Genomic DNA, 11,800 nt, shown 5'->3' with positions numbered 1-11,800 from the left:
CTCAGTAAGTGAAGTTGCATGAGGTGTGGGTGTAGTTGTTTCTTATGGGGAACTTTTGCTGTCTCCCATTCAGTTAGACAAAAATTACAATTGAATAACCATCAAAAAACTAAAAGCACATGGACAAAAAATACACCATGTAATCACACAGGAACTGTAACCAAAAAAAGAAAAAAGGGAGAAAAGAAGAAAAAAATAAGGAAATCTGCAATATCTGGGGATAGGGCACTAAGAGAGAAAAAGTAGAGAAGGAGAATAATGAAGAAAAAGTAGGGGAAAATAAAGAACAGAGTTATCCATGAAACAAAAAGGGGAAAAAGAGAATTTAAATTTAAAAAAAAATTAACCAGGTACAGAGAAAAGAAAAAAAAAAAAGTGTAAACAAGGACCTGGCAGGGGAAGAATAGTAAACAGGACAAAAGTATTAATAATAATAGTAATTTTAAAACAGACAAATACAAACAAAACACTAGAAAAAAGGAAGAGAAAAAGAAAAAAATCGGTGGAGGACAGGGAAGGGCACCCAGGCTTCCTCTGAACACACAGACTGAGATGGAGTTCCTGTGGGCTCAGTAGGTGGGTGGGAGTGGGGAGTGTCTGCACCTCTGTTCACCAAGTGGGTGTGGGGAATAAGAGTAACAAGAGGAATGTCGCACCTTTTCAGTCATGCAGGTCCACAGTGTCCTTGGTGTTACTGGAAAGCAGAACCTCTTCTTAAATCCCTGAAATCTCGGAGAATGCTGTCTCTTTAAACATCCAAAATGGTCAAGCCTCTTGTAAACATTCAAAATGGTGGTGCCCTCGGAACAGACAAAAGTCCAAAGCTCAGCCCATCTTCCTCTTCATCGCTGTTTCCCCTTTTATTCCACAGCCACCAGAGCAGTCCTCCATGCAGTCCATGGCTAGCAGGGCTGATTTTTAGGTTAATTCTTAAGTTCTACCACCACTGGGGAATCTCCAAGCTGTTTGTGCCATTAGGATCACTCAGGATCACTGCCAGACCACAGGCCTGTATGTCTCCTTTTTGGTATTTTCATGCAAATTCTTCTGCTAGTTGGGATTTAGTCCACTTCTATATCCTTCCCTTCAAGGTTCAGGTGTCCAGGATTATCTTCTGTGTCTGTGTTAATTGGTTTCCTTTTTCTTTGTTGAAGAGGGTCTGTGCAGACTTTCTGCCTACTCCACCATCTTGGAATCGATCTCCCATAGCAATCATTTCTATCTGAATTCACCTTAATTAGTTTTTGTTTCTTTGTTTTTTTAAATGTCTACTTCTGAAATGTAAACTCTCTGATAGCAGGTACCTTGTACATAATTTTATTTCCTACAATATCCAAGTGTCTATGAAGGTACCTATTCAAAATATTAAAAATGATTTGTTAAAAAGGAGAATTAAATAAATATTCTCAAAAGATGTCAAAAAATATATATGCTTTTTTTAAATCAAATTCTGATACTATGAAGAATACTTCTCTACTCACTTATTTTTTCCTCAAGTTTTTGCTCCTGATGCTCCATAACTAAATCTGATTCTGTTTTCTCAATCATCCTAGACTATCTCTTCTATTCTATCATTGTTCAAAATACATTGACCATAATATCCTTCAAATTCATCCATGTTGTGAGATGATTTGTGTATTCTTCATTATTCTTTAAGTATTATTACCCTTTAATGTTCCATTGTGTGAATGTACCATAGTATCGTTCTCCAATCATGTGTTGCTGAGCATTTAGGTTGTTTCTATGTCTTTGCTATAGTGAATTGTGCTGTAATGAACATGGTTGTTCACAGGTCTGTTCATGTCCTCTTCTCATATCTTTACGATATATTCCTAATAATGAGATTGCTGCGTCAAATGGTATTTCTATTTTCAGGTTACATAAGTCTATCACAGAAGGACAAGTGTTGTTTGAGCCCATTATTGTAAAAAGTCAAGGAAAGGTTTACTTAGGAAACAAAATTCATTTTCTTGGTTACTGGGGATGGGATGGGATGGAAGGGAAGGGAAAATTTTGGACTAGTTGGGAGTCACATGTTGATTTGGGTGAGGGGAGGGATGGTATGGAAAGATTCTATGACCAGCATGGTGACATTGGGCAAATGAAGGAAGCTGAAATGTGCACATAAGACACAGACAACAGAGAAAAAATGCTAGTACATGCACAATGCTGCATTACCACCAACACCAAACACTACTCTACAAATAAATGCATAGACAGGTGTGAATATCATGTGAGAATAGGCAAACAGGAATATACTACAGACCAAGGATAGATATGGTTGAAGATAATATTACATATACACTTGTGCTACAAAATTAGCCATATACGTGACAGAAGCACTTGAAGACAGAGTTGGAGTAACTCTCAGAGAAAACCAAACTCCTTGAGAAAAAAGGAATCACCAGGTCTGCAGACTTTGGACCATAGTCTTGATAGACATAAAACTCAATTGGCACAACATAGTGCATAAAAATCTTGTTCTACAGCCTGCTTTAGAGAGTAGCAACTGGGTTCTTAAAAGCTTTAGAGCATCCATCTAAGATGCAACTATTGGTCTCCTCTCATCTAAATCAAATAAGAATGAAGATAATGAAAGATATCTGGAAATAATTAGTCCAAGGATGAGGTGGAACACAAGGAGTTCAGTCTTCATGACCCCAAGACCAGAAGAACTAGATGGCACCAGCTACCAATACCAACCACTTAACAAGGGATCAAAACTGGAGATCCTGGAAAGAGTGGGAGGAAAAATGTGGAACAAAATTCAAAAACACAAAAATGACCAGAATTATTGGTCAGATAGAATGTGGTGGAACCCGCCCCCCAAGACTATGGCCTGGGGTTACTCTTCAGGTGTAGAAATGGACTCACTTCAACATATCTGCTCTTAGACCAACCCTAGAAAGATGTACATGCAGAACACCTACCCCAGGGCAATGCACTTGCATGCTCTAGTGAGATGCACCCCTTACAGCAATCAGCCATAACATATCCATAGATGGAAACCTGGACTGACAGGAATGCATAGTCAAGAAGGACACAGGAGGTGGGCAATCACAGGGATAACTGGAGAGGAAAGATTTCTATGATTGAGGATGGTAATTGGGACATGAAATCAAATGTGCATGAACTCTTGAATATAAAACAAATTTGCTTTTCAAATTTGTACCCAAAATACAATAAATTAAAAAAAAAAATTACACTGACCACATTTCCTCTCTTTTGGCTTTTTTTAATAACCTCTTGAGTAGTTGTCTTTATGCTCTAGCTCTATTAAAAACCACAGTGCCTTTTACACAGCAGTTCTGATATACCATGTGATGGGTAATTAGATGTTGTCTTCCTAAAAATGTGAGATATTAGAAACAAGAGGTGCAGAAAATTTTTTTAATTGTGATTTGTGTGAAAATTTACCTAGCAAATTCACTTTCAATACAGCAGTTCACATACACTTTGTCTCATGACATTGACCACAATTTACCACAATGCCACAGCTCCCCTTCCACTTCCTCCTGATAGTTACCTCTTCCCTGTGCCCATCCCTCCATGCCCACCCGCTCCTTGAGCTGTCTTCCTGTGTATAAGCAGCCCTTCTTTTTCTCATGATTGTTCTCTCCAAGAAGTGTATCTACCTCAGATAAATGTTCAACTCATATGCCTGTCTTTGGTTTGGCTGGAAGCCACAGGTATGGGTTCAATTCCAGACCTGAAGAGCAGCTAGGGGCCATAGTCTCAGTGGTTCCACCAGGCTCTTTCAGACAAGCAAACCTAGTCCTCTGCTTTTTTTTTTTTTTCTCCAAATGATTTTGAGTTTTGTTCCACATTGTTCTCCCTCTCTATCCAGGATCTCCTATGTAGATCCCCTTCCAAGTGGTTGACAGTGATAGCCAGACGCCATCTAGTTCTTCTGGTCTCATAGTCATATAGGCTGTAGACAGGATGGTGTACCAGTTGCTAGGAGTAATTGTTTCCATAAATTTTTGGTCTTCTTCATTCTTCTTTGCTCTGGATGAGGACAGACAGACAGACAGACAGACCCATCATTGCTACTCACCAAAGTAATAGGTGGAACAATGTTTTGTGTAGTATATTATGCCAATTGAGCTGGTTGTACCCTGCAACTATGGTCCTGAGCTCACAGGTTCAACTACTTGGTCCCCCTGGGTATCTGGCTGTGACCAAGCAGTGACTACAACCTTGCCCCTTGTCAGTTCTACTATACATCTGGGAGTGCAGATCGTGCACATAAACTTAAAGGTCCACTGTCAAGCAGTGCAGACATTTTTTAAGATGCAGGTATAAGAAGAATTAAATATATCCTTGAATAACTCAAGGTACAGCCAACATATTGTTAGCCCAATACTAAAGAGAAGCCATAACATATAAAGAAGAACAAATTCACAAGCAAACACAAAGAGCTGCTCAAAATAAAGAAGCATTTTTATTGACAATAACTGATTTCCACACCTATACAGGAAAACAAGACCATCAAAACAGAAGATTGGAGAGTAAGCGAGTAAAGGGTAACATTTGGAAAACAGACAATATCATGGAGTCACCATTCACAAAAATGCCATTCTAAGAAGGAGGTCCTAGGAGATCTTAGCCTTTATCAGACATGTAGTTTCTTGAATCAGAGTTTTTCTATGAAGAGTCATTTTAGAAGTAAATGGTGCTTGGAGAGAGATGTTCTACCAGCAGGAAGAATAGCATCTTCTGTAGCAAAATGGCCGGTAGCCATAGCAGCCAGAACCATAGCCACAGCCATAGCAGGAGCCATAGCCACAGCCATAGCCACAGCCATAGCCAGAACCATAGCCACAGCCATAACCAGATCCATAGCCACAGCCATAGCCACAGCCACTGTAGTAGTTGCAACACATGGTGTCAAGAGGTGAAGTTTTGATTGAAGTATAGGAACGTGGTTTTGATGTCTGAATGCCATCTGCTATTCCTGGACCTTTATATACTGCCAGAAAGTGGGTGGGGCACGATTAACACAGATTATGTGGCCTTATTACAGTAATTTTCATTTTTGAAAAGATCATCATGTAAAGGTCAATAATATAATCACATGGTCAGTACAGGGTCTGACACCAGCCAATGAAGACAGCTATAAGAAGCGGATGTACCTTACAGGTTGCACAAGTATGTCTTTGGAATTTATTCAATACCTAACTTAGATTTTTCACTTTAGAGGCATTACCTCTCTTCCACTTCCAGCTACACATACTTGGGCACTAGGAGATGAATCGGCATCTCATATCATCTGATATCAACAGTAAAACTCCTGGCTTGGAGGCAAATAGTAAGGGCATATGGTGAGACACTCTCAGGTTATACCTGTAAGAATGTAAACAAAGTCCATGCAAAATGGTCACTGAAGTAATGGCAGAAACAGGGGACAAGTGAGGCTAAGAAGATGTGATATGATTCCAAAGGAGAATCTCAAGTACTATATCAAAATAAACACAACCATGAGTTTGTCCAAAGTAATATAATCTAACCTATTTAAGCATCCATAGAACATATATTTTTGATATGTTACTCACTCTTTGAAATATTTTTTCTGCTTGCCTCACCAAATATTCACTTGCTAGTATCCCAATGATCCTTTGAAAATTAGCGCAGGCTATATCTCCCATTAAAGCATCCCAGGGCATTTACAATGTACATTAAGCACAATTCCTCTCTTCTTCCAGAGATCCTGGTGCATAATGTGGTTCAGAACATGTACATATTACATTATCTCATTTTATTTTTATGCTTCTATCAATTAATTGTGTTTTCTTAAATCAACAATTGTTTTATTTTCTGAAGAAATAATGAAAAAGGTTCTAAGTGACTGATGAATGAGAGGCTATAAGACTTTTTCAAACTATACAAGTGATATTTTATATAATTGGGCAATGTTCTATACAAAATAATAAACACAATAATAACCATGAACAGACTCATGCAGTTGGACATTTGATTGCTAACCAAATGGCTGGCAGTTCAAACCCACCAGTGACTCCTCGAAGGAAGAATGGATAATCTACTTCTGTAGAAATGCCACCTCAGAAACCCAAGGAGGAGTTGCTATGAGGCAAATTGAGTCTCTGGCAGTGAGTTTGTTTGTTTGTTTGTTTTTTCTCTTTTGGTTTTCTTTATGTTTATTGTTCCATTTAAATATACTTATAACACTGTAAAGTCAGAATTTGTGGTATTTATTAATATATACACATTACAGTCAGGAAAACAGAGATCAGATGGAGTTAAGTAGCTTGCTCAAGGACTATCACATGGTTAGTGACAGATTTGAAGTGGTTCAACTGCTACCACGACATAAAATAGTGCTTCCTGTTAATAATGTTTTACTTCCATATTTCAAATGAAATATACCCCCTTCACCTCATTAAAATTGTAAATATTTTGCAGAGTCTGCCATACACTTCCATCATCTGTATGTGACCATCATAGTGGTAACCAATTCAGGGTGTAAATGCTCAGCAGAAAACTCTAGCCATCTCTCAAATATGTTCTACAACTCTCATTAAGTACCTCGTAGTGTTATAATCACTGCTCTTGTCATGCCACTGCATTCTCTATCTATGCAGAGCTCATTCTCCGTCACAAATGAAACTAACTGTTTAGGTATCTTGAAGGAGTGTGTGTATTGAAAAAAGGACTTTTGATCAACAACTTTCAGCTTAAAATAAAATCTCACATTCTAGTCCTGCTTTTAATTGTGATTGCCTAATTTTTACAATTTTAGTTGCAAGAGCCACTCCAGAGGAGAATGATGAGACAGTCTACTTCCATAAAGATTTACAGCCTTGGAAACCCCACGAGGATCACTATGAGTTGGAATCAACTTGATCACAGTGAGTTTGGTTTATTTTTGGTAACTTACAGTACTTTTTACCAAAATACATTCAATATGAGATTATTCTTCAAACTCTATGGTGCTTCCCAGATTTCACATTTCAGCTGGCTTCTCTTCAAAACAGTTTAACAGACAATATTTTTCTCATACATTTCCATTGATTGCTTTTCTAGACAATGACTGAATGGTACAATTTAATTTGAAAAGAGCAATTGAGGACTACATTATGCAAGAACTGCACTATGACATAAAATATTGGATAAATAACATGTGATCTAGATTCTACAGGTAAACTCTGTGCTTTAGAAACTCTCCAGTGATACTGAATCACAATTTCCTTTGCACTAGTGTTCTTTTTTCATCACAAGTTCCATCAAAGAATGGAGTTTATTCTATCTTTCCATTTCCTATGGAATTGGAACTCCTATGGAATTAATTCCTATGGAATTACTATGACCAATGTCACACTCACTATCAAAATATCTGTTATTACATAAGAAACCATACCTCTGCCAACTACAATGATACCAATTAAATAATTAATACATAAGGATGATAAAGAGAAATATAGAACCAAATCATCAGAAAAGAAGTTATCTATTAATATTTGCTTATTTTTGACTAAATATGCAATGACAAACATTTCAGTGTACTAGCTATGACAGTTTATTTTAGAGTTCATACTATAGCATATATCAGACCATGTCTCACTGCTATTCATATGGTTTTCACTGGCCAATTCTTTGACAGGAGGCTAGAAGCTCCACAGAAACCTGTCCACTATGAGTGACCCTGCTGGTATTTGAAATTCTAGTGGCAAAGCCTCCAGTATCATAGCAAGAACTAAGCCACCAAACTTTCACAAACTGAGATGATTATTTATATTCTGCTGACTATGCAAAAGTATTCAACTGTGTGGAACATAACAAATTATGGATAACATTCAAAAGAATGGGAATCCAGACACTTACTGTGCTTATGAGGAACCTATATATATACCAGGAAGCTGTCATTCAACAGAACGAGTGGATTCTGCATGGTTTAAAATCAGGAATAGTGTGCATAAGGGTTGTATCCTTTCACCATACTTATACAGTCTGTATGCTGAACAAATCATCCAGGAAGTGGGACTATATGAAGAAGAACACAGCATCAGGATTGGAGGAAGACTCATTAACAATCTGGGATATGCAAAAGACACAACCTTGCTTGCTCAAAGTGAAGATTACTTGAAGTACTTACTGATGGAGATTGGAGACTACAGTCTGAAGTACAAATTATACCTCAACATACAGAAAACTAAAATCCTCACAACTAGACCAATAAACAGCAACACGATGAATGGAGAAAAGACTGACATTGGCAAAGATTTCATATTACTTTGATCCACAATCAACAGAAATGGAAGCAACAGTCAAGAAGTCAAATGCTGTATTGCACTGGGCAAATATGCTGCAAAAACCTCTTTAAAGTGCTGAAGAGCAAAAACGTCTCTTTGAAAACTAAGGTGTACCTAACCCAAGCCATGGTATTTTCAATCACCTCATATGGATGTGAAAGCTGGAAAATGAATAAGGAAGACTAAAGAAGAGCTGATGCTTTTGAGATGTGGTGTTATAGAAGAATACTGAAAGTGCCATGAATGGCCAGAAGAACGAACAAATCCATCCTGGAAGAAGTACAGTTGGACTGCTCTTGGGAAGCTAGAATGGCCAGACTTTATTTCACCTACTTAGGTCATGTAGTCATAAGGGACCATTCCCTGGAGAAAGATAATCATGTTTGGTAAAATAGAGGTTTAGCAAAAAAGAGGAACACCCTCAAGGAGATGGATTGACACAGTGACTGCAACAATGGGCTCAGGTATAGCAAATACAGTGAGGATGGCTCAGGACTGGGGAGTGTTTCGCTCTGTTGTACACAGGTTCACTATGAGTCAGAGCCACTTTGATGGCAGTTGACAACAACAAAATTATGGCATAGATGTGTCAGGAATGTAGGAAATGAATAGCTTATGAGTGTGCCTATATTTGAGATATAAGAAATTGAGATTAGTGATTAAAATTTAGGATGGCAAATATTGTTATTGTTAGTCACCAAGACAGAATAAGTGGAAACATATGGCATTTTTACATGCTGAAAGTAGTTAAATATTAACAATTTCATAGTGAGCAACCTAATAATAAACATAATGGTAAAAAATGCACTGTGTTCTCACAGTGGGAGGGCTTGGTATTCTCTTTTTTTTTTTTTTTTTTTTCTTTTTTAAATCTGCAATGATCTCTAGCTGACACTGTATAAGACATTTTACCATTGTGTCCTCGGGGCTCACAATGTTACATCATGTGCCAGTGGTCACACTGCTAGTAATTGATGGAGCCAATATTAGTTCTCACGTGTTTTGACTTTGAAACCTGCTCTTTTAATTACTATCTATAAAATTTTATTTTTGGAAGTGTGAGACTTTGGATTGCCCCAAGGAAGTGCTATCTTGTACCAGGGAGGCACAGTTGAAGACAATATTTCATGGTATAGAAAAACTTGGGTATGACTTAAAATGGGCTTTAAAAATTTCAGGGTTTATTACAGACTTTTCTCATTGAGTTCTATGTATTTTCATTTTTCTTGTTTTCTTCAGTCTCATAAATAGCACATACTGATGGTAAATTTTTTAGGAAAGTTAACTTCTCAGTGGCAGGGGATTATGGACAATGGTATGCTTTTAAATGATTAAATACCTCCATGGAGAGGAAGACTCTGATTTGTAACGTTTGCTCACTTTTATGGTGTAACTATGAAGCAATACCTATTCAGTGGTAGAATGCTTCCTCCCATGTGGTATATTCTGAGTTTGGTAAAAGCTTATATGTTGCGGTAATGCCAGTTTCAGTTCAGATGAGACTAGGAAGAAGATCTTGGCAAGATATTTGTAGAAAAAAATGGCCAGTGACTCATTATTGAATTGCACACAGGATCACCATGCATTGGGGCTAACTAACAAGACCAATTTGTGCATATACATCACATGGCCTGTTTCATGTTACCAATGCTTTAGCAACTAAAAATTCTATACAGCCTCCCAGTACTTTAATAATTTAACTTTAACTTTTAGAAATTTTATATATATAGAATTTCTTTTCTTGTGTGTCAAACAGGTAACCAAATGATCAAAATTTATGAATAAACTATCTTATATTAAAAGTCTATCTTTACTGCGTACTTTTGGGAAGTCTAAAGCTCTGGCTCCTGTGGTCTTCCTGACTCAGCATGTTCTACTTCCTATATGATAATAACATGGTTGCTATTATCTGTTGTTTTGTGCTGTCATGTTGGCTCCCACTCGTGTGACCATGGGTGCGACAGAATGAAACCCTGCCTTGTCCTGTGCCAGTCTCACAATACCAAGCCCATCATTACAGCCACTGTGTCAATATGTTTTGTTGAGAGCCTTCCCCTTTTTCACTGACCCTCCACTTTACAAGCATGATATTTTTCTCAAAGGAATGATCCCTTCTGAAGCTTGACAAAAGTAGATGAGACAAAGTCTGGCCATTCTTGCTTCCAAGGAGCATTCCACCTGCATTTCTTCCAGGACAGATCAGTTAGCTCTTTTGGCAGTCCATGGTACTTTCAGTATTGTTTTCCAATATCAAAACTCAAAAGAGAGTGAACAGAATGAATGGTATCTGGAAATAATTAGTCCAAGGATGAGATGGAACACAAGGAGCTCAGTCTTCATGATCCTAAGACCAGAAGAACCAGATGGCAACCAGCTACCAATGCCAATCACTCGGAAAGGAATCAAAACTGGAGATCTCAGATAGAGTGGGAGGAAAAATGTGAAACACAAAACACAAAAATGACCAGAATTATTTATCAGATAGAGACTGCTGGAACCCCCTGAGACTATGGCCTTGGGTTACCTTTCAGGGCTAGTAATGCACTCACATCAACACATTGGCTCTCAGCCCAACAATAGAAAGATGTACATGCAGAACATCTACCCCAGGCCAGTGCACTCACCTGCTATAGAGAGATGCACCCCTTAGAGCAATCAGCCATGAGACATAACCAGGGCAGCATTCACATAGATGGAAACCTGGACTGACAGGAATGCATAGTCAAGAAGGACACAGAGGGTGGGCAATCACAGGGATAAGAGGGGAGAAAGTTTTCTTTTTTTTTTTTTTTTATGATTGAGGATGGTAATCAGGGCATGAAATCATATGTGCATGAACTCTTGAATATAAAACAAATTTTCTTTGTAAATTTACACCCAAAGTACAATAAATTTTTTAACAAAATACCCTGACCACATTTCCGGTCTTTTGGCTTTTTGTAACAATCTCTTGAGTAGTTGTCTTTATGCTCCAGCTCCACTAAAAACCCCAATGCCTACTACACAGTACAGTTCTGATATACCAAGTGTTTTGTACTTAGATGTATGTGTTCCTAAAAATCTGAAATATTGGAAATAAGGGGTACAGGCATTTTTTTCAGATGCAAGTATAAGAAGAATTAGATATATCCATGAATAACTAAAGATACAGCCAACAGATTGTTAACCCAATCATAAAGAGAAGCCATAACATCTCAAGGAAGGAAAAATTCACAAGCAAACACAAAGAATTGCAGAAAATAAAGAACCATTTTTATTGACAATAACTGATTTCCACACCTATACAGGAAAACAAGGCCATCATAACAGAAGATTGGAGAGGAGGGGAGTAAAGGGTCACATTTGGAAAACAGACGATACCATGGAATCACCTTCACAAAAATGCCATTCTAAGAAGGAGGTCCTAGGAGATCTTAGCCTTTATCAAGCATGTAATTTCTTGAATCAGAGTTGTTCTATGAAGTGTCATTTCAGAAGTAAATGGTGCTTGGAGAGTGATGTTCTACCAGCAAGAAGAATAGCATCTTCTG

Source organism: Orycteropus afer, unplaced genomic scaffold, assembly GCF_000298275.1.
Source record: "Orycteropus afer afer isolate SDZICR_OR568_19922 unplaced genomic scaffold, OryAfe1.0 scaffold00078, whole genome shotgun sequence".
Classification (NCBI taxonomy): Eukaryota; Metazoa; Chordata; class Mammalia; order Tubulidentata; family Orycteropodidae; genus Orycteropus; species Orycteropus afer.
Note: the sequence above shows the minus strand (reverse complement) of the source record.